At 37.2% G+C, this 27,650-nt stretch overlaps 1 long non-coding RNA gene across 1 annotated transcript; it reads right to left on the reverse strand.

Annotated features, from left to right (window-relative positions):
- Window positions 1–27,446, reverse strand: LOC124112638. The gene is made up of 3 exons (XR_006857638.2): window positions 27,270–27,446; window positions 25,172–25,337; window positions 1–248 (listed from the first exon to the last, which is right to left on the reverse strand). It is a non-coding gene; the product is annotated as an uncharacterized LOC124112638 (long non-coding RNA).
- Window positions 27,447–27,650: the final 204 nt, after the last annotated feature.

Consider the following 27,650-nt stretch of genomic DNA (forward strand, 5'->3'; position numbering starts at 1 on the left):
TATGATGACAAGATTTATTGACAATAAAATGTTATGATAAGGTTACACCATGCAAACAAATAATATTGTAATTAGTTTCAAAGGTTAAACCATGTTCATCTGTAAAAGCTTTATATAGCAAATAAATATTTGTAAATTGTACAAATAGAGACGAAAGTAACATACAGCCTTGGCAAACACCACTCGGGAGAAACGCAAAATTCAAATCAGGTACACCAGCAAGGTTTTGACTTGACTCACAGCTCGTACTGAAATACAGAAACAGAAAAAAGATACTATATTCAATACGACACATACAAGCATTACGATACCTTAAACGAACTCATGCGACATGCTGGATTCTTCAACATATTTGCAAATACGACATTGTATGACCTATGACTGATTTAAAATAATGCTCTACCATAATGCAAAAAACAAATGGTCCTATATAAAGGTGACTATTGGCGTTCTTTTTACTGTTGAAATTGTACTGCAATTGCTGAAAAGCCATTGCGATATTGTTGTAATTTGTACAACTACTGTGGTAGTATTGCGATACCTTGATTGGTATCTGTACCTTCCTACAACTTAGTCTTCATTTGGCATTCTTAGACCCTAATCTTACACCAACTCATAGATTCAACATAGTGGATAGAGCGTCTGCCCGGAGAGCGGAAGGTCGGTAGTTCGATATGACCGCATCATACCACAAGACGTTAAAAGATGGGACTTGTTGTTGCCCTGTCTGGCGCTAGGAATTAAGGGGATGATAAAACAAGGACTGGTCGGCTCGGAGTCATATATTGAGTGGGTTGTCCGTGTTTAACTGTGGCATAGTATCATTTACGTTTTTTGCTTTGAAGCTGTCAGGGGATCGAACCATCGACCTTCTACTCTCCAGGCAGATTCTCTTTTCACTACACCACGGAGGCGGTCGGCTGAAAATGATCAAATATCTCGTTCACTGGAAATTGTTTTATGGTGGTTGTTCCAAATATGGATTGTCATATTTACAACAAATTCATTTGACAGTTTCATTTGAATTCGTTATATCGAACTATCGGTTATATCGAACACATGTATAGTCACAATAAGAACTTGCAATACTGGTCAAAATGGTCTCTTCGGATATATACCAAACCAATATCAATACCATCGATGTGAGTTCGTTACATCCGGAATTGTGGTGTGTTTTCCTATTCGACAAACATTCGCTACAGCCCGTTAAACCCATAAAATGACCAATACAGAATCTGTGTGGTCGGTAAACCAGTTGTGAGCCTCCCAAGGTCTCCGAGTTTTGATGAACACATCCAGGGCGCCATACCGATTCTGTGGCAGACTCCGATACACCCAGCATGTCGTCATCAAGTCGCGTCCCCCAAACCCCCGTAAAACCCCAGGGTGGAGAATATGATGGCGGATCTGTTGCCCCCCGGCAATATAAACACGCACCCTCCCTCCTTCCAACTCCTCCATCGTGAACGTATCCGTTGTAGGAGGGTCCAGGGTCGCGAGTTTCAGTTTGCACAACAATATTGTCTCAAATTGTTTCTTCTGACACATCCCAGAACTGGATAATACCGCGCACAAATATAAACCTGGTTAATATCTAGGTCTAATGCAGCTGAAACGTTTCAAGGGAGAACTCTTTATGGTTGAGAATAAATGAAGTTTAAAGCCGCATCAATGACCGCTCCCCGGCGATTGGAGCTCTTTTAAAGAGGAGGAAGATTAAGAAACATATGTTATGTAGAGTACCCGCAGTGTTATCATCTGAAGCGATTATACCCACGGTCTTAATGAGCTTTTCTGGTAAGGTGAAAAGTTAAAATGCGAATATATTGTGAATTCCATCAAAGAAACAGTTTTGTTACTTAAACTACAGTATTTTATAGACTGAAATGAGAAACCTGACTCGTGTTCAATTTCATATAAATATATATATTTTTATATTTATATTGTAATTATTATTTTATGAAATGGGGACTTATTGCATATGTATGTAAATTGTAGTCGTAGATAATGAAATAGAACAATTGAGGTTAAGCACCGTGCGATCTACTGACTGTATTTCGCCACTTTCTAAAATCGAGTCTAGTTATACGCATCTTTAAGACACTGTACAAATAGCGAAATAACATGTCTCTTAACAGCAATAACATATCTACAATATAACGACCAGTGAGCCCTAACCAGAAATTTGAAAGACGGTGTATAATGTATAATAGATAAACGAATAATTTATATTCAAGGTATATATACATTGAAGATAAAAAACAACCAAATGAAAAACGCATTAATGTACCACTGGATTTAGATTATCTAAGTTATTTACACACTCAACGGACACATAGTGGGTGTGTTAACACAACAATGACACTAAGAGTATGCATTTACACGGAAACATCTGAATGCTTGTCCGCCGAATGTCTATCCCAAATAAACAAAGATTAATAAACACACACGTGTCAGAAAAGAGAAATAAACAACTGATAATAATAAACATGCAGGGAATACGGTAATTGGAAACAAGAGTAATCGAATTAAGAACTGTATTTAGACCAACGTTGATTTGCGATGTATAGTCAGCTTCAGCAGCAAAAATGTCCTTATCTCCGCATATCGCTGTTATCACCGTTATCGGTGCGATCCAGTGCATGCTTATCTCAAACTGACCACAGCTCTCTATCCGAGAATAGAGCTTGTATTGGAAATAAGGATTACAGTGAGTGTTTATTTTCAGTCAGGTTATCTATGATACATAATTAATTCGTGGTTTTCATTTCGATAACATCTTTTCAAACGACCATTTTACCGCTAACCCAGAGCATCGGTATTCAAGATATGTATGTTCTCGTTCGCGTTTTGTTTTCATTTTTGCGATTACGTTAATACGCCGGTAAGTCGGTGGAAATCAACAAGCAATATATATAATCTACACAAATTGACTTAATTATCTAGATAGTTCCTTTAACGTTCTTATCCTCGGTATATATGAATTAATCCAGTCATTTAAACTGCCGGGGAAAAGAGAGTATACACCAATGTTTGATGGTAGCTAAAAATGAAACAAATCAGAAATGGTTATTCGATGGTGATGTATTTGATACGGGTATCATAGTTGTGTTTTGGACCTTAATTGTGCAGTGTTTCAGCGGCTGCTTAAGCTCTCAGCCTAGTTTTGATTAATGTTTTGGTCGAATCCAATGTTTAAGCGTATGATTTCTTTTCCCCTGCATTTTGGCTGTCTCTGTATCTTTCGTGGTAATAATACGTCATGCTGACAAATCTAAAAAATAATTTCTGACGGAATACGAAAGAACAAAAGGTAAAAAAACTGTATCTGTGTAATCGTGTGGACGGGATTGCACAGAAAAAATAGCTATATTGACGGATACATTTAGTCCACATCTTCATCTTCTTACATGCACATTTGGGCGCCTTGGGAATATTTAAATACTTCGTTTGAAATATGGACAGGCAGATACATGTTGTAAAAGTTTCTAAAGTTAAAAATCATTCAGTGATTAGAAGAACCAAGCGCAATTCAAAACCAGGCACAGCGGTAAGGGCACTTGGACCACAGGAAATGTCATTTTTTTAATGCGGAAACTTTAAAATATTGGTTTGAAAATGGAAATGTCAAATTTTCGAAATGCGGGAATTTGAAACTACTGTTTTAAACAATAACGGAATTTGTTTTTTCCAGCTCTTGCAGGTTTTGGACATTATCAAGAACACAAGAATAGTTCAGATTTAAATAAGTGAAAAGTTTGTTTTTTTAACTTTCAAAACAGTTGAAAGCAGATAGGTGACTTGCTCACATATAAGGACAACGCTTCTGAAAACTTCACAATCAGCCTTTTTGACATATAAAAAATAGAATTATAAGTCCCAAACATTTAAATGCATTGTGTGGAAATGGGGAAGGTCTAGTTGTCATCCATATGAACACATAGGATAGGATTTGTCAAGGTTTGTGTGACTATTTCACTGCATAACCCGTTGTCTATTTTAGCTCATACCTTGTTCTTAAGAGAATCGACACAAAAGATACCAAAGGTGCAAACACATCACTGACTGCTTAACACGGGGATTTCATGTAAATCTTGAATGAAGGTAATACATTAAACGATAGACAACACTCACCTACCACATGGTTCTACGAATAAGCTATTTCATAAAATGTAATCGACATCACATGTTTATAGATACCGTTGTCTTTGATTCTATAACGGTGGGCCCATTTCAACAAAGAATACCCTCTCCACATAGGTGCGGTTTATTCTCGACATTAATTAATAGAAAATCCCTGAAGATTTCAAGAACGGATGTTTCCGACCATACCAGCATGGTGGCGAAGGGGATCTGATACATAGTTGTCGTTGCCATGGTTACCCGTGTTTGCCGGGAATAAGATTTATCTGAGAAAAAAAAAATTCTATAAAGTGATGGTTTTGATGTCTCTCAGATTAGTCGTGGAGCTCGCGACATGACGAAGTGTTCGAGACAACGCTTTCATCAATGTATGGGTATGTCGCTTTTATCAACAGCGCTAGTTCTACAGATACCGTCTCGAGTTAGATTTCAGCGTTCTATATGCGAGAAAAGATGCAAGAAGTGGATAAGCATCTCCGCGCATTCATCTTGCCTATCAGCAGCTAAGGCGCGTCTTGTCTTACAGTGCTATCTTCATATGCTAGTCTTAGTTGCCTTCTCCACGGTGCTTGGCCGGCGACTTTCAAAAGGTCTTAATATCGTATGTTCATATTGGGGCAATTCTCTTAGAAATGAGATTATTTGAGGCTTTAATTAGCTTTTTGATATTTCGCGGACGGAGATATGCGCTCTGCACCTGTTTATAATTTAGACGGAGAGTTTTTCCCATGGTGCGAGTTGGAAAGAAACCAGGCTTATTTGATCCTATTTTGACATTTTGTTTGTTGATGCTGAATCCACCACCAGGGACAGTCGGTGCTGTGATGTGTTACTACATGGAGTCGATCTTCACTGTCAAACGTCGCCCATTGCGATGGTGATGGTGGTGGTGGTGATGAAGATGATGATGATGATGATGATGATGATGATGATGATGATGATGAACATATTTATATTATTTTTAGGAAAGCATGTTGTTAATCAAATATCATGTGTATTATCAACTGTATTATTACCGTAAATTCAGTTTCTCTTTCATTGGTTATTTAATGGTTGGCAATTCTAGTATTATTATCATTATTATTATTTCTGTAGTAAATTCTTAGGCATGTCCATCAGTTAATGAACTACTACTGCTGCTACTCAGTTAAGGAACTACTACTGCTGCTTGTACTACTACTACTACTACTACTACTACTACGTACTATTATTATTATTACCACTACAACTGATGTTGTTGCTGCTACTACTACTACTACTACTACTACTACTACTACTACTACTACGTACTATTATTATTATTACCACTACAACTGATGTTGTTGCTGCTACTACTACTACTACTACTACTATTACTACTACTACTACTACTACTACTACTACTACTACTACTACTACTACTATTGTTATTGTTACCAGTGTAATAATTGGTTTATGAACCCACGTTACTTTTTCAGAGGACACTGGCAGTGCGTTCTGTGTCAAACATCAACCATATCAGTCATTTAAAATCAAACCTGGTACTATTGTGTTCGTTTCAATATATGTCGGTGCTAGGTTAATGTAGTTCATGAAGACATTGTTTTTTCGTGAGGGTCACAAGTCAGTAAGCCACCGCCCCCCTGCCAGCAGTCACACCACCTGCTTAGAACAGTCAGTAACAAAACCATGGCATGCACGGTGTAAGTACAGGACTAAGTCCAAAAAAACAATTACATATACATAAATAACGAAACCCGATAACTTACAGATGTAACAATAAAGACAGGGCACGTATATAATAACGAATTTAAATCAACAACATATCGGGTAAACAATCGTCTAAAATATGAAAACAAACACAAGCGTGTTAAAAGAATCGTTGTAATTAACTTTTATTAATCCAATCAATTAAAATAAACACAAATGCAATCAAATGTAAACTTTCAATGAATAAACGATTAAACGACGTACCAACCCACTGCGAATATATTTTAAGAAAACAAGCAATAATAGTGCAAATATAGATGATTCATATCAACAAAAAGCATAGAAATTATCTTACAAGAAAAGTCTAAAATATGTAACGGTATACGTACAGTGGTAGTGATAAACTAGTTTACTATGCAATAATACTACACGACATTTACACTTGAGCAGTGGTGGAGCTAAACGCATCCATTTTTATTTCGCGGTACTGCCACTGTTATTACGAGAACAATTGAGTTATTCATATCAAATGTCGCAATATCATAATCTGCAGTATTATCTATTCAAATGAGCGTGTTGATTACGTCAAATGTATGTCAAAGCAATATCTGAAATCACACGTGCAATACATTTTGTAAATTGTACAGTTTGGACACAGCTGTTGAAATGCTAAAAATAAGCGTCCTTAGACCGCTGTGGTGTTTGAATTAATTCATGAAAAATAAGATAGCAGAAACTACAGGGAGTGCAGTACTCGTTGGACAATTTGATATGACTTAAACACGTTGATTAGTAGCCCGACCCCCACGAGATTCCTGTGCAATTAAAACACATGTTGCCTTACCCCAGCCAAGGAAATCAGAATATATTAGAGCAGTTGGTTGAGCGTGCTGTTTTGCGTTATTATATGCCATCATACGGTCACGCGCTGGAATTGATATTTGAAATTAAAAATAAATTAGATTCTGAGTTTGTCTCTTCCTTCTGCCAGTATGATTTTAATCGTTCGATTTTAATTTAGAAACTCTCAAGTCCGAGAATTTAATATTTTTGTTAACAGTTTGATTTATTATCTGCCTTCTCGCTATACATCAGTGTCTTAATGATTCAATCGTGTTTTATTTAGAACATAGCTTTTGATCATATGTTTTAACAATCTGCAGATGTTACATCTACAACATTTTATGACTTTATGAAGTTTCCCAAATTCGATACGGTAAATTTGATAAGTTTCACCAGCTGTTGAAGTAACCAAATGAAATTAATGCTCTACAGAATACCTGGACAGTTACAATATGTTGTCACCAAGCTGTCTCACTTCATATTAATGCTATTTGCTGACCACTGTGTTCATTTGAAAGTGCCTCCACACGAGCCTGAGAGTCACACTGGGATAAAGTCTTACGTTTTAACGAAAACAATGTGAAGTACATCAGTGATCGGTTGGTTGTTTTATAAGCATGCTGTTTGTTCAAGCAGAATAATACCTTCTTCAAATAATTTGTCTTAATTGAATATTATATTTGTTTATTGTTATACTGTGTTATCAACAAATATTTAAGACAAAATACAGTTCATATATTTAATGAAATGTCAATGTTAATGTTAACCACAGTTTCACCTGGTCGCAGTTTCCTTCTTTGATCTTTTGCCGACAACAGATTTGAAGGACACCTGTTTCGTGTGGCACACATACACTCGATAACATATTTATCACATTCCAAGATGTGTGTGGTATGTCAATGGCACGAGTTTATGTTGACAATTTGTATTATAATATTCATGTTTTATCGATATTATATGATATGTTTTCTGCCACGTCTAGACCATGAAATCACATGTGACAGAAATGTTATAGTTTTAGAATACCATCACACCTGAACGTTGTCTTTTATTTAAATACCAGAACGATTTACAGGCAAGGTTACAATCGGTTTCGAAATTAACACATCACTGGAAAGTGCATTATGAGTTTGGCGCTGACAAAGGACATTTATAATTATTTTGTGCATTAATTTATAATTTAGTTCCTCTTTATTATAAGGCAAGATAAACATTACAAATACATAATATTGATATTAGTCAATGCCATTCTCTGTTTCATACAGTATACAATTTATATGGTATGGAACATTGTTTTGATGCTTTGTTGTCATGGTAACTTACAGGTGATACAGTATTACAACCACCCTCAGCAACCCCTCCCCCCCCCCTCCTTTCACCAACCTTCCCACCATTCCGTCACATTCTCTCTCTCTCTCTCTCTCTCTCTCTCTCTCTCTCTCTCTCTCTCTCTCTGCTACTTGTTTCATCTCTGTAATACAGGCCTATATCGATGTTTCATTTCAAACATGCTTAAAAATCACAAGAGTTAATATCCTTATGAAAACTGCAATTTTACAGTAAATATGTTTCCTAATGTTATACAGTAACGTCGATATCTATGAATATACTTATATGCTATTTTTGAGTGTAAACATATTATCTAATATATGTCAGATATGTTATTTATGTTGGGAAATATGCAAGAACATATATTTCATAATCGAATAAAATCAACTGCAACTACCGTCATAGAGCTGGAATATAATTAATATTGCTGAGTTAGGCGTTAAAAAACAAACAAACAACACATGTATTCCTACCACATTCATATCACTGCTTCTTCTAATTCATTTCTACGTATGCTTCGATCATATTAATAATATTTCATCATGTGTGAACTTGAATAATTTCATGCCTACTGACCTGAGTCAATATTCAATTTCAATAGTAATAAATACTCAAAATAGAAAACGTTTTAGATTATCAGATTATTTCGATCAGGGAGCGCTAACACGTAACGATTTGTAGTCAAGTTTTATCTTTCGAATTATATACACAAAGATTTCGATCATACAACACAGGTATATTCTATTATCAGAAATTCCTGTCAACAACTAATAGCATGTCCATGGATAATCAAATCATACATAATATACGCGATATGGGAATGAATAAATATTTGAAATAATCATAAGTCAATATCCTTGACAAAGCAGTAATTTCCATGTTTTACCTGATGTTGGACATATATATGCACATACTTATATATACTTCAATCATGAGCATATATCCCAGATATATGTCAGATTTGTTGACATATTTTAAGAATATTAAATATTGCTTTACTCGGTATAATGATTTATCAGATTCACGGTAGCGGATGAAGGAACTTCTGTCAGTAACAAACCTAGATACATGTGTTTCTCGAGTAATTAATTACTCGTTCGTTTCAGATTTACGAAATGAGGAGTTTTAGTAAAAGCCATTTGCCGATACGCAAATGAACATCTATCATGGAAAAGATAAATCTCTTTGAAGGAAAAAAATCTAAACACTGAAATCTATTAGCAAGTCTTGCCACACGCATCTCAAAAGTCCTTAATGACATTTTAGTGAATAGATCCAGATCAGATACAGACAACCGCGAACTACTAAAACGACGAATTGTGAATATTCACGGGAAAAAATATGTTTATTTTGTACGTTCGCGTGTTTTATCGCTCATCAGCCGACATTATACGCCCACAAATGATACAATTTAATGAACAAAACATCGGATTTAGCAAGGAACGCTAGTGGAGCATTTAAGCGTTGGCTAATGAAGTTTGAAGTCAACAAATTGTATCTTATCAGTAAACATGTGTTCGCTAGTTTGTAATTGAAGCCTGGCCGGGGGGCCTTTGAATTTCGCCATGTGACCTCGGAACGTCAGTATAAAATTGATATTTATAACAAGGTGTTCACTGTATACATCATGATTGATGGTGCGAGAGTTTCACGGTGAAATATGGGTGTATAGAAAGTTGGAGGATAATGTTATCTTGCTTCATTATTTAAATATATTCATCTGAGATTTTGGTGAAATGTGTTAAAATGACTTCAATCAAATGATCACACATTTGACTTTAATTTGTATGGTTGAAATAGATGTTGTTGCTTGATAATTTATTTTTTAAAAGGGCGAACAATGAGTTCATGATGATTTGTACAATTGAATGAATTTACACCGTGACACAATGTTGATTAGCGACAAGGATGCGCACGTACGTGACATCAGCATGACAAATGAAAACAATGTCACACACGGAAACATTTGCATAAATCTTACCTGTAATTATCGATTAATCCTGATCACCACTAATTTCACCTGTTCGACTTAACAGTTAATCCGTTAATTAAGGTGTTATGGATTAGTCCGCTCTACGGTGGGTGTTAATCCGTCAATATTAAGTTTGAAATAACGCAGTTATGAAATTGCATGAATGGAAATAGCCTTGTTCCACCAACGTTGTCTTAAGTTTGAATGAGGATGGAGGCATTTGCCAGACTTTTATTTGTCATTCAGGTTTGAGATTCTCTCCCGGGGTGGCGCGTTATGCCACGGCCTTGTTCCTCTCTGGGTACCATCAGAAACTATGCGCCGTCGCTTATTTCTTTAACAACTTCTCAGCAGCGTCGCCCCAGGTCTTGCGTCCATGCGGCGGAACACTATGATGTGTCAACTCCAGACAGGGTTTGAGCGATTCTCACTGCTTGCTAAAATTACAACGGACTTGGTAATATTTGGTCGAAACCAGCTCTCTAATCATTGAGAGACAAGGTAATCTTGCCGGGCATTGAATCTCTGAGAAATAAAACGTCTTTTATCCATTTCATTGATTTTATGTTATAAGCAGACATTTTAATTACCGCAGACAATAGGAAGGGAATGGGATTCGTTTGCTCTGCCATTTTCCCGCCTTTTCTTATAATGTCGTCTGCTTCGCCAAACGGAAAGTTTTTTGCTTAGAGGAATCAAAGGACAGTTTTGGTTGTGTTGATAGGTTACGTTCTGTCAGGAATTTAGCGATAACTTTCAGAAAATAAATAAATATGGCCCTAGAATCGGGATAAGTGAATCGGAAAGAGCCCCGGGGTTAGATTCCAATACCTCGCTGGCTGAACCTGTTGTCTCTACCCTTATCACTGATAAAAAAATATTTCGTGGATCACGTGATTAGTCCACGTGACACTAACTAGCTGAATTCTTATTTTTATCAACAGAATGCTTTGTGCTTTGGGTTTCGACTGATGTTTTTAAATACTTGCAGTTAAGCTTTTAAAATTGAGTTTTCAGGATTTATCCCAATTACTCAGCACTTCACAGGAAATGCATCGCCAAATGTAACGTGATTTGAATGTGTTTCAAACACAACGCAAACAGATGTTTTTTGATAGCATTCACCGTTATGAACCAAATTGGTAGCGAAAATTGAAAGAAAATAATTTGAACATGACTTGATTAAAATATCTTTATTCAATTAAAATTTGATATAAATGACATATTCAACATTGTATTGGATATACATACTATACGATGTGTTCATTCTAAATATGAACAAGGAATGGGCTGTGAGGGAGAGTTAGGTGGGTGGGGGTTGTTGGGTGTGTCCGCACCCTCTTACACGCCTCTATCGTCACAAATACACGCAACGTGCTCTCTCACGTCAAACATATATCTGTGTGAAACACAAATTTGTTGTCTGAATTCCTAATTTAAATTTAAGTTAAATTACTTATAGAGTATTTTTTTTGCGTGTGGTTTGACGCCCACTCAGCAATATTCAAGCTATATGACGCAGTCTAAGTTATCATGAAGCATTTGGACCGATGTGTAGGACAGACGTTTCAAACGTTGACACACAGTGTATCTACAATGCGAAACATATTTTAATCTACAGAAGCAATTTAGTGATAAACCAGCATATTTCATTTTGATAATGGGTTCACCCTTTAACAAAAGATATGCATTCCTTGATATAGAATTTCACGGCTATCAAGGGCAATCCCCCAATGTGTACAAAGAGGTCACTGTATTTAATAGTCTAATTCCATACTATCGGCATTAACACTTTTCGTGACAGACCGACAGGTCGGTAGGCAGTACGCACACAAATAGCTGTTATTCTGTAACAAGAAATCAGACATCTAGTTCCTCGACTCTACACATATCTTCTTTCCAACGAATTCACAGATGAAATTTCGTTTCAGGCATACCTGTCACAGATTTTGGGTCAACCGGGCCGAAGACGACACCCGATTGCTCCGATTTGAATGACGTCTGCCACAAAGTGATTCATTTTCCGTTTCTTCTCAGTTCGCTCATTTATCACTCTGTCACCCGTCCTCACTGCGACTGTTACAAGCTCCTTACACCCGAGTAGTCACCCGGATCGGGTTTCTTACACCTGGCCGATATTTGCTTCGTTTCATTCACAGATCCAACTTTTAAATCTACACTTAAGCGCCATGTTGAACACCTAACCTGCCCTTCGCGAGGAAATCTTTTCATGTCTTTAAGTTGGGCTAAAGCTTTGAGGTTTAGATAGGAGGCGAAATGTGATAGAAAATGGGATCTTTTAAAGGGATTTAGAGCCGAAGCCAAAAATTATACTCCGCTTTAACAGATCATGATGGCCGTTATTGAAATATTTTGTGGAAAGATTTGATACCCGCGAATGCTCATATTGGTTTCATCTGGTCCAGCAGTGATAAGATCTCACTTTCCCAGCCACCTATGAAGCGACAATACGCGATAAAAAGATTACAGTAAATCAACATGGAGTTACTATAATGCTGGATGTTTTTTAACCGCCGATAACTTTAAACTTACAAATGGTACGCTGAGTCGCCGATTTCTATTAGTAACGAACAAGAGGGTAATTTGAAAGAAATGTCAATTGTTTTAGTTTTATTAGATAAGATAAGATAATATTTTATTTGCGTGTCACGTAGTATAAAAAAACAACATACATTCAAAGTACATGACAAAATATAAAATATACCACCCGGCCAGTTGGCCTATGAGACACGAGAGATAAAAAATAACTCAGTTTTATGTAAAGAGATTATACTAGTATCGTTTAGTGAGATACAAAAGCAAAATATATACGAACGTGTGGTAACATAACTATTTTATAAGTACTTATTTGAAAATGTCCCATTGTTAATATCTTTTGTAACTGTTGAGGAATCCTTTAAGGAAGAATACCATTAAAACTGAATATATTTAGACTTTTATAAACATGTGGTTAAATCCTATAAGGAAGAATAACAATTACTTACGGATCAGAAGTGCACTATTAACAATGCAAGTTGAAATTTTCTTCTTTTATACATAGCAGTAACAACTGCGGCTAGGGGAATAGCTAGACAATCATTCTGCATAACATATATAAATTGGTCTTCTGGGGTTAAACTTCTGAGACAAGTATATATTGGAGGAAACAAATGAGGATAGTCATATCATATTTATAGCCACCGATTTGTGATTTGGATTGAGTGCTGTGGAATATCTATGGGCACTTTTCAAAGTAAGGACACACGGAGCTAAGAGGTAACGACTTGCCTTATCTATCTGTCCACGATATTTAAAAGGAGCTGCCGTAGTGGCCATCATCCCATGATGAAATGTGGTCCATGAACGTTGAAATGTCTAGGACTCGCCCAAGACGTTGCTCTTGCAATAAAGCTGTTGGAATGTGTGAGTGTGTGTATGTGTGTGCGTGGTGTGTATGTGTGTTTGTGTGTGTATATATGTATGTGTTTGTGGTGCGTGTTTATGGACAAGTGTATACCGAGTTGTGTTTTATTTGTTTATTATGAACAGTGTTTTGTTTATTGACTGAGTGAGTGTTGTTTTGCGGCACAGACAACAACATTCCAGTTGATGTATATCACGTAATTGAACTGAAGTCACCATCTTAGATATATACTACTGTAAAGAAGTTAGAGATCACCCGATGCTATCATATTGCTACACTTAATGTATTTTGGTGTGTCATGGTATGACAGACTAGGTATAGCAATATTAAAGGATCGGGTATTCTCTGACTACTTTTGAGTATATATATATATATATATATATATATATATATATATATATATATATATATGTGTGTGTGTGTGTGTGTGTATCCACATACACAGAAGATACATATTGCATGTAATTTTTCAAATAATAAATGACATATTGTTAAAATCAGGAACAATTCCGTTACTTAATGAGGTAAAGTGAATATGACTTTACGCCGCATCAGCAATCATGCAGCTATTCGCGGCGAGACATATCAATATATCTAACATATATACATTTGTACATCGTTTGGAGCCTCGTGACAAATCAGTAAGAACACGAGGTTTTCTTCTTAAACCTGTTAATTCAGCATTACTTGCGCAATCAGATTGAAACAGACCTCCATTGTGAGGTCAGAAAAAGAGATCTTCGATGGTCGGCAGAACTCTCCCGACATATAACCTGTTAATATGAAAAAATATTCAGGCTCAATGTCGACGCGCGAGGATCCGGGGTAGAACAGGTCTTCAGCAACCCATGCTTGACGTAAAAGGCGACTATGCTTGTCGTAACAGTCGACCAACGGGATCGGGTGGTCAGGCTCGCTGACTTGGTTGATGCATGCCATCGTATCTCAATTGCGTGGATCGATGCTCATGATGTTAATCACTGGATTGTCTGGTCCAGATTCGATTATTTACAGACCGCCGTCATATAGCTGGAATATTGCTGAGTGTGGCGATAAAAAACAAACAAACAAACAGGCTTAAAGTCATTGTTCAAATGGTCAAGTGAAGAGCTTGCGGCGATTTATTTGGTTGTTAATATTTTTATATAATTGTTTTTCGCAGAGACATTATTTGAGATGTCACTATAGGTACCGGATGATATATGTATGTAACCTATGTGCACATGTGTGTATGGTAGAAGTAAAGTCATGAATGGAATTTGTTTTTTTAATATTTACATTTTGTAGGTTTATATTTACCCGAGGGTCAAATTTGAGTCGCACCTTTCAAATGAGACAATACCAAGGTATTTGAACAATAATCAAAGTCATGTAGCCCTGCCGATCAAGACCATTTCAGGATCCACACCGAATGCCGAATGTACCCGCCATACCGACATATTTTAACGGATTACCTTATCAACATACTAAATGGTATTTTCAGAACGCTCCCTGTAAATTGACACCATTCTGATGCGGGTGTGTTCTATCCAGTAATCTCTTCAGGACGATCAACTGCTCTCAGTCAGTCTGACTAAATTGGATATCGAGTGTTACTTCTTCGAAACAACTTGTCAAGTAGAAGCCTAATGTCTGTAAACGAACACCTTGTGTCCAGTACCCAGCCTTAACCGGAGTAGAAAATTGTCAAGAATGGACTTCAAGTCGACGGCATTGCAGCCTAGCAGGAGGGCCCTAAGCTGGTTCTACTAGGGGACGAGCTTGTGGACGCGGTAATTCTACATAGTAAGCGAAGGCCGTTTATCTGAAGGAATCTGACCCAGTCTTCGCAATTCTAGCCGGAATAAAAGATTGCCTTGCGACTCTATTTGTTCGGGTTTAAGAGCACCCTACAGACCAACACTAGGTCTTTCAGCAGCACAATGGAACGTTTTTGGGGAGGTGATAATGACTGCTTTGTCACTGATCTGGGTTTAACACCTTTGGCAAAGTCATGGGTCAGTGCGCGCGGACCGTTTGAAAGATCCAATCAGCGGCCATTTTGGATAATATTATCCTCTGCAGTTGCCTCCCTTGGATGTTCATCTATTCTGTTTTGTTGTGTTTTGTGTCAGATATGATTGTGTTGTATCTGTAAAATAAAAAAGCTCGTGAAAGTCACATGAATCTCAGTGAACTTTTCGCAATGTACACAGGAAAATGCACAAAATGCTGAGTGTGCTTGTTTTCCAGGGCAAAAGACAGTATACACATGAAAAATGGATTTGACCCAAACATTACAAATGTTATCAAAAAGTGACAAGGTGAAAACAGTCGGTGAAACATTGCAAAGTTAATGTCCAAAAATAACTCTGACCCCCGTACCAAAAACATCAGCATCTCATAATCATTTCTTGTCTGTTTCATTTTAGTCACCATTAAACATGGGTGTATTCATTCTTTGCCTGGCTGTTTACTTTTAAACAAAATATGACCGTGAATCAACAATGATTAGTGTGCCACAAATGACATCAACATATTGAAGTCAACGTTAGACTCAATATAAACACGGGTGTAACGAACTATCTTAACGTAAACCACGTAACTTCTTTATAAAGATGTTTTAATGCATCTTACATGACATTCAACTCCCGATGACTGCTAAGAAACTTCTTCGATATATCCATTCTTCGTTATTCACTCATACAATGAGGTTAAACTCTTCACCTTGGACTCAAATTGAATCGTTTAAGTCGATTATTCTCTGAAAATGAAACCACACAATTCTCAACACAAGTAGATGAGCCCGCTTCCCCCCACCCCCACACCCAACACACACAAACTAAATTATTCTTATACTGTACGGTTGGATCCTGACCAACATGTATATAATACCACATGATGAAATATGTGCATATTTTCTTTACACATAATACTCCAAACCAAAGTGAAAAAAAAACAAGTTCGTCAAACTACTAATATCTACCCTTGTGTAAGAAAAATCAAGGACAATCAATTTACTTCAGAATAGGTATATTTGGTTAAATCAAACCGTAAATATTTTGGTTAAATAACCAGGGATAAAAATACACTTCCCCTAATCAATTTGAAAAAAAACTTTCACATCTTCAGGGAGGCAGTGAAATAGAACTCTGTTCTGTTTCTTTTGAAATGATTTGAAAAACACAACTACACAATTGTGTCTAACGTATATATATGTATACTTTTAATTTTAAAAAATGAGTATATACATATTTATGTTTTTCGTCCACCAACACATAAACACCCGCTTTAAATTTGACGATATTAAACAGAAATTACCAGTGACTGATTCAGATGTACTTCGTCTCTTTCAGACGAATGTAATACACCCTTTACCCGGTTCTGTTGAAGTTAAAGCGGGTAGGGGGTACCGGGTAGATTAAAAATGTGAATACAAGCCTCAAGTACCCGACGAATCGAGCAGACTGCTCAGTATGGTGGGGGTATTGAGAACGGCGCCATGAAAAAAACTCGCTGTCATTTTCCCTGTTTGAGAGTGGTTTCGTTGTGATTTTTAAACGGAGAGCAAACGGACGGAGAACTGATACCCTTACACCCGTGCCGTCTGCCTTGGGTGATTGTTTCGGGGGGCCAAGTCACTGCCTCCCTGGGGGGATGCCGACTGCGTTATGACACTATCCCCCTTAGATATATGAGGAATACCTCTAGAAAATCGCCATCCCGCCGAGCCAAGAACTATCATATTAAACGCATTTACGGAGAGAAACATTGTTCGTGAATCATCACTTGTTTTGCGAATTTAGTAAAAAGACAACTTTTGACATGGCTTTGGAAGCATGCGGTGCGATCTATATAACCTCTTTAATAAGAATAAAAGTAACTATAATCGGTTTTACGGGTCACGGAGTTCATTCTTCAGTGTTGCCAGCGAGCCCTACTGTTTGGGGATCGCATGTCGTCATTTTCTGATGATGGTAGAGGGGGTTGCCCCATTATAAACGCTGTGTCGCCAGACCCACGGGAGACTGCCATTAAACCTACGTGACAGCCCGCAATGTACGTACACAAATACCTAACCAGTCTCATATTTCATACCCTGTTTTTTGAAGTGTTAGACTGGTGAAGTTCGCTATGAATTATGAAATCGCAATGAATAGCGTTGTTTGGAATAGGTCGCGCGGTGCGATTAAATCCATCTAACTGTGCAAGGTGATGTATTATTCATAGTATAATATTATGGCGTGATTTGTAGCGACTATTTCCACCACTAATAATATAAGATTGTGTTTAATGCCATTTCGCGGGCTTTCGAAAGGTCAAAGTAATGCCTGCCATTAACTTTCGAGTAAACGGTCACGTGTCTATGTTTATTGATAAACAGGACTATCACCACATACTTGACACAAAAATAATATAATCGTTCGTGTGTAATTGAATTTTTTTTTATCAAGATTACATTTTGTTGGAAGAAGTCAATTTCAGCAGGTGTCCCTCCAAGTGAACAAATTTCCATATATTTCTAGTTAATGTTACGTCCACACATCAAAAAGTTACCAAAACACGAACATTAAATCAAAATTATCTAAAACCGTACTTCTGTTTATGTTTTCATTTTAAAAGCTTGCATCCTATACTTTAATCTTTTCAAAGAAACTAATTTAAAGGGTGCTAAACATCATATAAATGTGACGCACTTTCATAACTTGTTTTCAAAAACAAATTTACATTTGTACAAAAAGCTATGATGGCGGGTGTTTTTCATTGATAAATCTTATCTGAGATTAAGCACAATTGTGTAATCGGGAGTATGTGATTCGCTACCTGTTGAGTACTTGTAAAGAACTGCGTTTGCATCAAATCTCGCGCGAATTTCCGAGATACGGAAATCAAAACCCGCTGCGACCCATCCCGGGACCTGTGCGCGCACACCACGTGACTCCATGGAAACCGACGAACTCATCTACAGGGCTGCTGTATCTTTAGGGCTAATCTAAGACCTGAGATTTACAACTCAGCAGTGCGCACGTGCGATATCTTGCACGTGACGGGGCGTCCATGATGTCGATGTCGATTTTAATACATTGTAAATATCTTTCAGAGATACAGATTTCAAAGAGCTACTTTTGGAATAGTTTCTCTGAGCACCGAAGAAGGCGTTTGAGAAATGCCATAATCGCGATTTTTTTCAGAATAAATTCGCCAACTGATTACCAGTTTTATCCGATATTGATCATATTTTAATTTTATTAACCTTTAATCGGTATCCATATTGAACACAACACTACATTATTTTGTTGAACTGTAAATGTACATATTTCTTATATTTTCTGCATGGCATTTCATGCCCCAAAACGCTGATCAGCATGGCATTCTAAAATATTAATCCATATTTCCCTTCACAAAATGTAATAATAATCTGAGACTTATATAGAGTCTAGCTGGTTGATTTAAAATGGAACAGAACAAATCCTATCTGAACAAGTGATTAGAGTCCGGGCTTTTGTATGTAATAAATGGAAATATTTCACTTTGGGTTCTGTCATTGATACGTTGTGTTAAGATCAACTTCTATCTTAAGGAGACAGGCGAACTATAGACTAAATAATTCATACATCTTACCCTGTAATAAACCCAATTATTTCTCTTCCCAATTTCTCCAGTTAACGAAATCTTGGCTATCAGTAGATCTCTGTCAAAGCCGACCGGATAATTATTTCCGTTGATTAGTACAACGCTATCGAGGCTTTTAAACAGCTGAAGATGAACGCGGAAGAAAGGAATGGTATTTGATACTTTAATGAACATATTTACTGATTTTCCTAATCCATTGGCGAACAGTTTTTTCAAGGTACACGCATTAAACTCAAGAACTATCCCACGGTGTTTCAAAGCACAAGGTTTTTACTACAGAACCGGGCCAAGCCGTAGCGTTCTGGTTAATTACAGTTATTAGCAAAACCTGGAAGCTAATTACGGTTCGATCCGGAACGAAATAGTCCGAGAGATTGCGTTGTAAATAAAGACGGGAAAACAAAAGCGGACAAGGAATATTCGACGACGTTGGTAATTGCACTGCGGCAGCGGTCCATCTGATTGAGCCGCCTTGGGCATAGTCGGAAATGAATCTCCCTCCGCGTCAAATACTAAATCAAGACAACTCATTTCTAGTGGTCCGTTTCGTCAGTTGGACTTCAGCAGAATTATCTTGTTCTGTCCGGCTAAGGATTTAATGACAGACAACGACGTGAAATGATCGAAAAGACGAACGGAGAATTAAGCAAACGAGAGAGGAACGATTTGTTTGTGTTGATCGCACGTGCACTCATGACAAACAGAGTAATTTATTAATTACACATTTCTCCAATATGCGGGAGATGTTGTTGTCGTTACGTCATTACCCTCTTCGTCGAAAAAAGAGTCATTATATGGTTATCATGTAATGTTATGGTTGTAAATTTAATTAGGATTTGTTTGTTAACAAAATAAAAGGCTATCCTGTTGGTTCTTATAGGGGTAATGAGATGTTGTGATACTTCCGAAGCAAGCCCGTCAACATAAATCGTCTCAAAACTTTAAACGGGAAACTAGTGAGTGAGTATTGTTTTACGCCGCTTTTAGCAATATTCCAGCAATATCACGGCGGGGCACACCAGAAATGGGCTTCACACATTGTACCCATGTCGGGAATCAAACCCGGGTCTTCGGCGTGACGAGCGAACGCTTTAACCACTAGGCTACCCGACCGCCCCTTAAACGGGAAACTAGAGGGCGCCTAATATTGTTTAATACAGATAGATGTTGGTCAGTCAACTATATACGTGTGTTGTGTTTTTCCACTAAATTTTTCAAACAATCATAATGTTGTGTAATTCAAATATCCTTTGTCTTATTATTTACTAATAATAGTGTTATTCATCTCAATATAGTGTTGTTCAACTTCACTTCGCGCTATTAAGAATAGATATTTAATAATTGAACTATATATTATGTTATTCAACTAAATGAGTTTTTGCAATAGTGTTACTAGACATTGTGTTATTAAACTTGACATTATGTTATTGCACTAAATATTGTTGCCAGACACTGTGCTACTGAACTATATACACATGTATTGTGTTACTCAACTAGATATTGTGTTATTCAACTATACATTGCGTTCTTCAACTAGATGCACTAAATATTGTTCCTAGATATTGTGTTATTCAACAAGATGTTCTTTTATTGTCCAAAACATTGTTACTATATATTGTGTTATTCAACTAGATGTTCTTTTATTGTCCAAAACATTGTTACTAGATATTGTGTTAGTCAACTAGATGTTTTTTATTGTCCAAAACATTCTTACTATATATTGTGTTATTCAACTAGATGTTCTTTTATTGTCCACAACATTCTTACTATATATTGTTTTATTCAACTAGATGTTTTTTATTGTCCAAAACATTGTTACTAGATATTGTGTTAATCAACTTTAAAATTCAAATGTTACAAACTTAACACAAGCAACAGTTTCTGATTTGAAAGTGCTGTGTTTAAAAAGTCAAATCCAAAAAACAGTGAACAAAGAAACAGATACTATAGATGAACACTACACTGAAGTAGTAACCTGTGTTCTTTTTCTATCCTATTTCAGCATTGCAATAGTATACATGAAATACAAAAACTTCATTAACATTTTTGTCAGTTGACGTTTAACCAAAGATGCTTCTTTTCTAAGATGTTGGATATCAAGATATAACTTTTACTACTGCCAGTGTTGTTGATAGCTTTATCATTGCAACATAAATGTTCAGACAACAAACACTTTTTTATGCAAATTCTTTCGCGAACACCTGGTGTCATCACTGATTATCAGTGATCCATTCATATAATTGTCATCGCTATTTTACCCAATGGAACCTGTTTCGGTGGATAACCGAGACTGGTTATTCTCTGGCGTTGATGTTTTATATTTTGTTCTTTGTATCAAACAAGAGAAGTATAATCAAATCTATCTGATGAAACGGTATTGCAGAGCCGTACTTGATACGCCTACAGACACCCGTTCAGACGGAACAACATAAGATGTTGGCACCGATTTCTTCATCCATGGATTGGTATACAGCCGGTGTATAAGTCCGTATTAAAGTGGAATTCCAGTTAGTCTGTCATTGAGGAGTTCGTCTTTTCGAAAGGCCGATGTAAAATGAGAATTCAATTTAACATTTCATGTCACATTTAAATGGCACCGGAACCTGGGGAACAAGCGACATATGATGACATCACGAATGTCTCACGGAGTAGACTATACAAATTGCACTTTAAGGTCAATTTTGTGAAATCAGACGTGAAAGGATTTCATCCCAAAATTTATTTATTTAATATTCTCTTTAAACGACATTCAACATGTACTTTTCCACAGAAGGGCGAACTTGACATATATGGATTGATTGATGAAAAATGTGAAGTTCAATTTGATAGAAATGTCTTGATAATCCGTGAATATACTTATCTAAAAAATTAACGGAACTACGGTATTGGTAAGCGTGTGTCATCGCTGATTTTCAGTGATCCATTCATACAATTTTCACTTCTAGATTGCTTTTTACGCCCAATAGAATCTGTTTCGGCGGATAAGCGAGACTGGTTGACGTTTTACTCATATTTGCAATTAAATTGTGTATACCCAAAACAAAAACAAACAATAAAAAACCCCGAAACAAACCCAGAGAATACTCGACAATGAAGTGATATAGTGCACTTATCAGTTACACATCGTAAAACGCTTTGAGCGGAGTTTTTTTTATGATTATGCAAAGGGTTTTGGCGCATTTATTTACAGTGACTTTTTGTGTTGACCATGTTAAAGCATTTTAGCAAAACACAGAGGTATACATTGTTCCGTCAGTACGCCTATGAACTCCCAGTGTATGCGGGGTATCAGTATATGCAAACAACAGGCATACAACGCTGACAGTAGCCAGTGATATAACTGACCATTTTCCTTTCGTAAGGAGACATATTTTTCAGATCATATAATTAAACTCATAACTTTGAATTTGTACAAGAACAGATACGTTCCTGTTATACATTCTTCATTATTCAGTACGTTTTGTATTGTTGTTAGTATTGTTGTGTGTGTATTCATATAAATAATAGCTACATAACTATTTCCATATTTGTAAGAAAGCTCTGCTAAAAGAAGAGTTGATTGTACGATTCCAACTATGTCATGAACATGGGTTTACGAATCACATCAATAAGGATACTATGGCTTCAGTGCTTAAAACCCAAACACCTGAGCGCTGTTTGAGGAATTCGTTCACACGGTGTTAACAGGCATTCCCCTTGAACCGAGGTACATCTCAAGTGCTTCCAGCGAACGCTACGCTGTGGGAACTAGCCAGGAACACGATCAGAAAATTAAACTCGTTGACAATAATTCTGAGAAAGTCTCCATGTTTTACGATCCATCCCCGCCTTCCCCTCCCCTTCAAGCTCCTTCCATGCGGGGGCAATGCGAAGCCACTTCGAAATCTCGGCGCCGGCCAGATAAAGTCTCGCGGAACCAACTCTCGCCCCGCCGAGATGTGAAGGTACCCCCCTCGAAGCTAGGTCTCCTAGGTCTATTAATCTATGAGTTATATAGGGGTGATGCAGAAACATGATACAAACTTTAACTACTTAGGGAGCCCTTTTTACTGTCATGGAGTATTTAAGTAGGCATTTCATATTTCGTCATACTCTCGTGGAATGAGCTGAAATCTCGTGAGATATGGCGGTGGTAATACGTGCTGACACTTTCATCACTCTCGTTCTGAACATTCGTGGATTTCGTTGAGTGCACCGAAAACTTATGTTTGCTAGTTTAGTTTACGAGGGGCAGCAAATTACCCACCAACTCGATGTGTGGGAAGACAAGCCTGGGGATGATACATCTTCGCGAATCAAGGGATGGTCAAAGGAGTACATACTAATTATATTTGTTATGCTATTGTTAAACTATGCTTGTAACCTCAACAACCACCCGACTACAGACATAGATATTGCTTCTAACACATAGTTTAATAATAATCCGTTTGATCTTTAGAACAGTGTTTTGAAATGTTGATTATGTTAATAAATAAAACGACGCCAATAAGTTAAACATGTTTTAATTTTAAATGTGTCTTTCAAACTAAATGTACCAAAGACCAACACGTTCAGACCATTTGCAAACAGAGCTCAATCGTTGCTAAAGAAAACCGTCAAAACCCTTACCATGTTCATAAGAAATCACTGCTGTTTGTTTGTTTGTTTGTTGCTTTAGCGCCGCACTCAGCAATATTCCAGCTATATGACGGCGGTCTGTAAATAATAGTCTGGACCAGACAATCGAATGATTGACATCCAGAGTCGATTGTATGGTTCCAATTTTATCATGCATGAGTATATGTTAGTGAATCACTATGTAATAGTGATGATGCTACGAAATGCACCGTTTAGCGTTCGATAGATTGCTACTTAAAGCTGATTCCCGCTTAGGTGTAGGTATAGAAACACCTGTACCTAGTACTGCACACTCACTGCATATTTATATACACTTACTGTATTTCCCAATGCATTTTCTCAATATATATATTTCTCCATTGCGTTATTTCTTAATATATCTTGAAATAAGTTTCAAAACTTCAATTAATCAATAATACTTATTTTCAATTAGAAACATTGCAATTAAACATTCACTCGTAGATCTGCGAACCATTTCTCACCGCCATGTATAACATTGTAGTGAGTGAGTGAGTATGGTTTTACGCCGCTTTTAGCAATATTCCAGCAATATCACGGCGGGGGACACCAGAAATGGGCTTCACACATTGTACCCATGTCGGGAATCGAACCCAGGTCTTCGGCGTGACGAGCGAACGCTTTAACCACTAGGCTACCCGACCGCCCCTATAACATAATAGAGTGCCCATTATCAGTCAAGGTATGTTCAAATTAAGACATTTGCTCCTTGTAATAGGTTGGTACATTATTCACAATTAGATTGATACGTACAGTAAACTACGGTTATAACGAACACGCTTATAACGAACTGACCGATATAACGAACTTATTTTTAGTCCCGGCCATTTGATGTATATATGCTGTATATATATGCTTATAACGAACTACGGTTATAACGAACTAAAATTAGTGGTCCCTTTGAGTTCGTTATAACCGTAGTTTACTGTATTATAATCTGTGACTTAGTGGTTAAGTGGTGGTTGACAGTCTTGAATCACATTTGCTAGCACTGCCAATCTGGCCGAGCCAAGTTCCCTTTAGAAGAGAAACCTTAAAAATATCAGTTCCTGACACCACAGAGCAATTGCCAACCCTACAAAGGCTCACTGTGGTATTAATCACATTCGCCATATCCTTATACAACCCCGATTATCGTCAGCGGGTGAGTTGTTCATTGGCACATGGGTATATGAGTTCACTAAAAGAAGAATTCCTGCAATGCAAAACAATTACGGATCCATTTCAATTTGTAAATTCCGCTGTCACTTTTAACACCAAATTGAATTTGACGGTTTTAATCCTGTTTGGAAATTTTGATTACAATTGTAAAATATGGCAGATGGGACAGGAAGAAAAATAATTTTCATTGACGAAAAGAGTATTGACGCAGTATGCACGACTTCTCACATTACTAAATCCCTGGAAAGCATTTGCTACAAAGTGAGAAAGGGCAATGTCAGATTTGACTAATCGGTTTTGTATTTAAACTGTTGAAAAGTGTGATGGAAAACCTAATATAAAGCCTGCTTCTCCCAACTCACCTATTCTTCAATCAAATGAAACCAAATTGCTCTATTGTTGTTCATCCTTTTGTTAGAAGATCATGCTCACTCGATCGTCTTTCACAGCAAGAATTAGCGCCAGGTCACGTGGCCATTTGCTGCGGGGTTGTCACATGATAGCTCCACACGCGCGACGAGAAGTCTGCTAGGTAAACAAAGCAGAGATAATGAAAGGTATCACAAAACTGAAACTAAATTTAGTTTTGGGTATCATGTGTTAAGATAAACAACACCACAACAGGGACAGTTTATTCCTATTTTAATCTTCTGAAAAATAAATATGCCTTTTACTTTGATGCATTGAGACTGAGCGTTTGTGCGTGTCATTTGACTGAACTGTATCTATTCGTAGAAATATAGGAAGAGGGTACAATCTTGAATTGTTTGTTTCCTTTTCTGATGAAATTTTTTTTGGTAATGAATGCTTTTCATCCAGGTTAAGGACAGGTCAGGTTGACTTTGGGAACGTCAGGGAACTGGGGAAAATATTTTCATGAATTGTCTGCGAAAATATTTTTGATATGTTTTCTGCTGCAGGCGAAGCAAAAAGATCTTTATGATCCCCTTAAACCCCTTATGATCACCTGCTAAGAATATTTTTATTTATGATATGGGGGGCAAGAATAAATTTGTGTCTAGTATAACTGCAATTTTTTTTAACACGTTTGTCATATCCGAGATTTGTCAACCAACCAGAACTAGATCGGAATTTAAAGGCAACGTGATGATGATAATGATGATAATTGTGAGGTGAAGGTGGTGATGACAAGGCATATGATGATAAAAGACAGTGATTGTGATGTGTGAGCATTCAGGACAAAAACAAGGGTGATAACGATAATGACTCCGCTGCTGTTGCTGTTCATGGCGACTCGAAAGATGATGATGATGGTGGTGATGGTGATGGTGATGATGATGGTGATGGTGATGATGATGGTGGTGGTGATGATGATGATGTTGGTGGTGATGGTGGTGAAGATGTCAATGAAATTTGCACATTAAACACACAATGGGGATGGTGATGATGATGTGGTGGTGGTGATGGTGGTGATGGTGATAGTGATGTTAAAGACGTGTGCACATTAAACACAATGGGAATGATAATGATGAAGAGGACAAGATGGAGTCTATGAACATAGCGATGACGACCATCGCGGAAGACGACACGGTGATGATACAAATGATAATCATGATGGCGGGCTGGTAATAATTGATGATGATGATGATGATGTGTGGGTGCAAATACAATAAATCACCAAGTACCGAACTGCGTCACCCAATCTTCTCATTTTATCCAAAACAACAATAACACCCCCTTAAAGCATGTGATATATGACTTCCTAAACCTGACCATTCATTCATCAATTATAAACAATTAAACTGAGTTCGAAGTTTTTAAACTTCGCATTTTAAATCGAGCGTCGCGCGACTAGTCACGTGTACTAATGACTTCCCCAGATTAAAGTTCAGACGTCCTACTTTGAACAAACATCCCGAAGGCGGATATTTGTAACATGACTCGAAACCAACACGAAACAATTATCTTCAGCGTAACGAATCTTGAATAATGAATGGGTAGCATCGTTTGTATTCCTCAAATATCACTCGACATGTTCGACTCGTGGCGGGTCTCGCGTCGTTCACACTGCGCATGCGTCGTCTCGAATTTAAGAATGTGTAAAGATTGACAAACTTGTTTATGTTGGAAATAACTACTACCTTGAAGACCTCAATTAGTAATCAGATCAATGTAGCAGCAGAAAGACATTTTTATGTAATTTGCGTAAGATGGGGAGCAGACTGTGACAAGATGAAGGCCGGTTCTTTAGACGTATCCTGGATACAGAATAGGAAGAGAGTTAACACCAACGGTTAACCGTTATCACATTGCATCCTTTTCATACACACATAATGGCCAGTCTGTCCATGTCTTGCGATAGAACAATGTACGCATATATCTCAACAAGAAACTGCCAAATAGCTACTTCATATTTAAAATCAAAGACTGCATGCACATGTAAGCAAGAAAATAGTTTGGTAAAATTTGTTTGGGTAGAAGCACTGAAAGCAAACTGACCTTGACCTTGACCTTTTGTATCCTCAGTTCCATCATAGTGGAAATATCATGAAAGTCATCGCAAGATAGGATAATTTTAATATAGGGCCGTGTGAATGAAGACCTGTCGCACGGCAAGCTTATTTCATCTAAAAGAAGAAAATAATCAGGAAAGACGTCGTAGATATTCGTCGAGTCTATACACCATTCCTGGCCATATTGATATGGGCAGATAACTCTAATAGTTCCTGCCTTATGAGAAGACCCCTGGAGTGGATGTACATAAATTTGCAGGATATCTTTACCGTGCCTCCCCATTTCTCAGTACATATGTTGCTGAGATCTTCGGTTGATAATGAAAAAGATTTAACCTTGCCAACGAGTTCAGAATTGACACAGATA

Source organism: Haliotis rufescens, unplaced genomic scaffold (genome assembly GCF_023055435.1).
Source record: "Haliotis rufescens isolate VD_foot unplaced genomic scaffold, xgHalRufe1.0.p SCAF_95, whole genome shotgun sequence".
In the NCBI taxonomy this organism is placed as follows: Eukaryota; Metazoa; Mollusca; class Gastropoda; order Lepetellida; family Haliotidae; genus Haliotis; species Haliotis rufescens.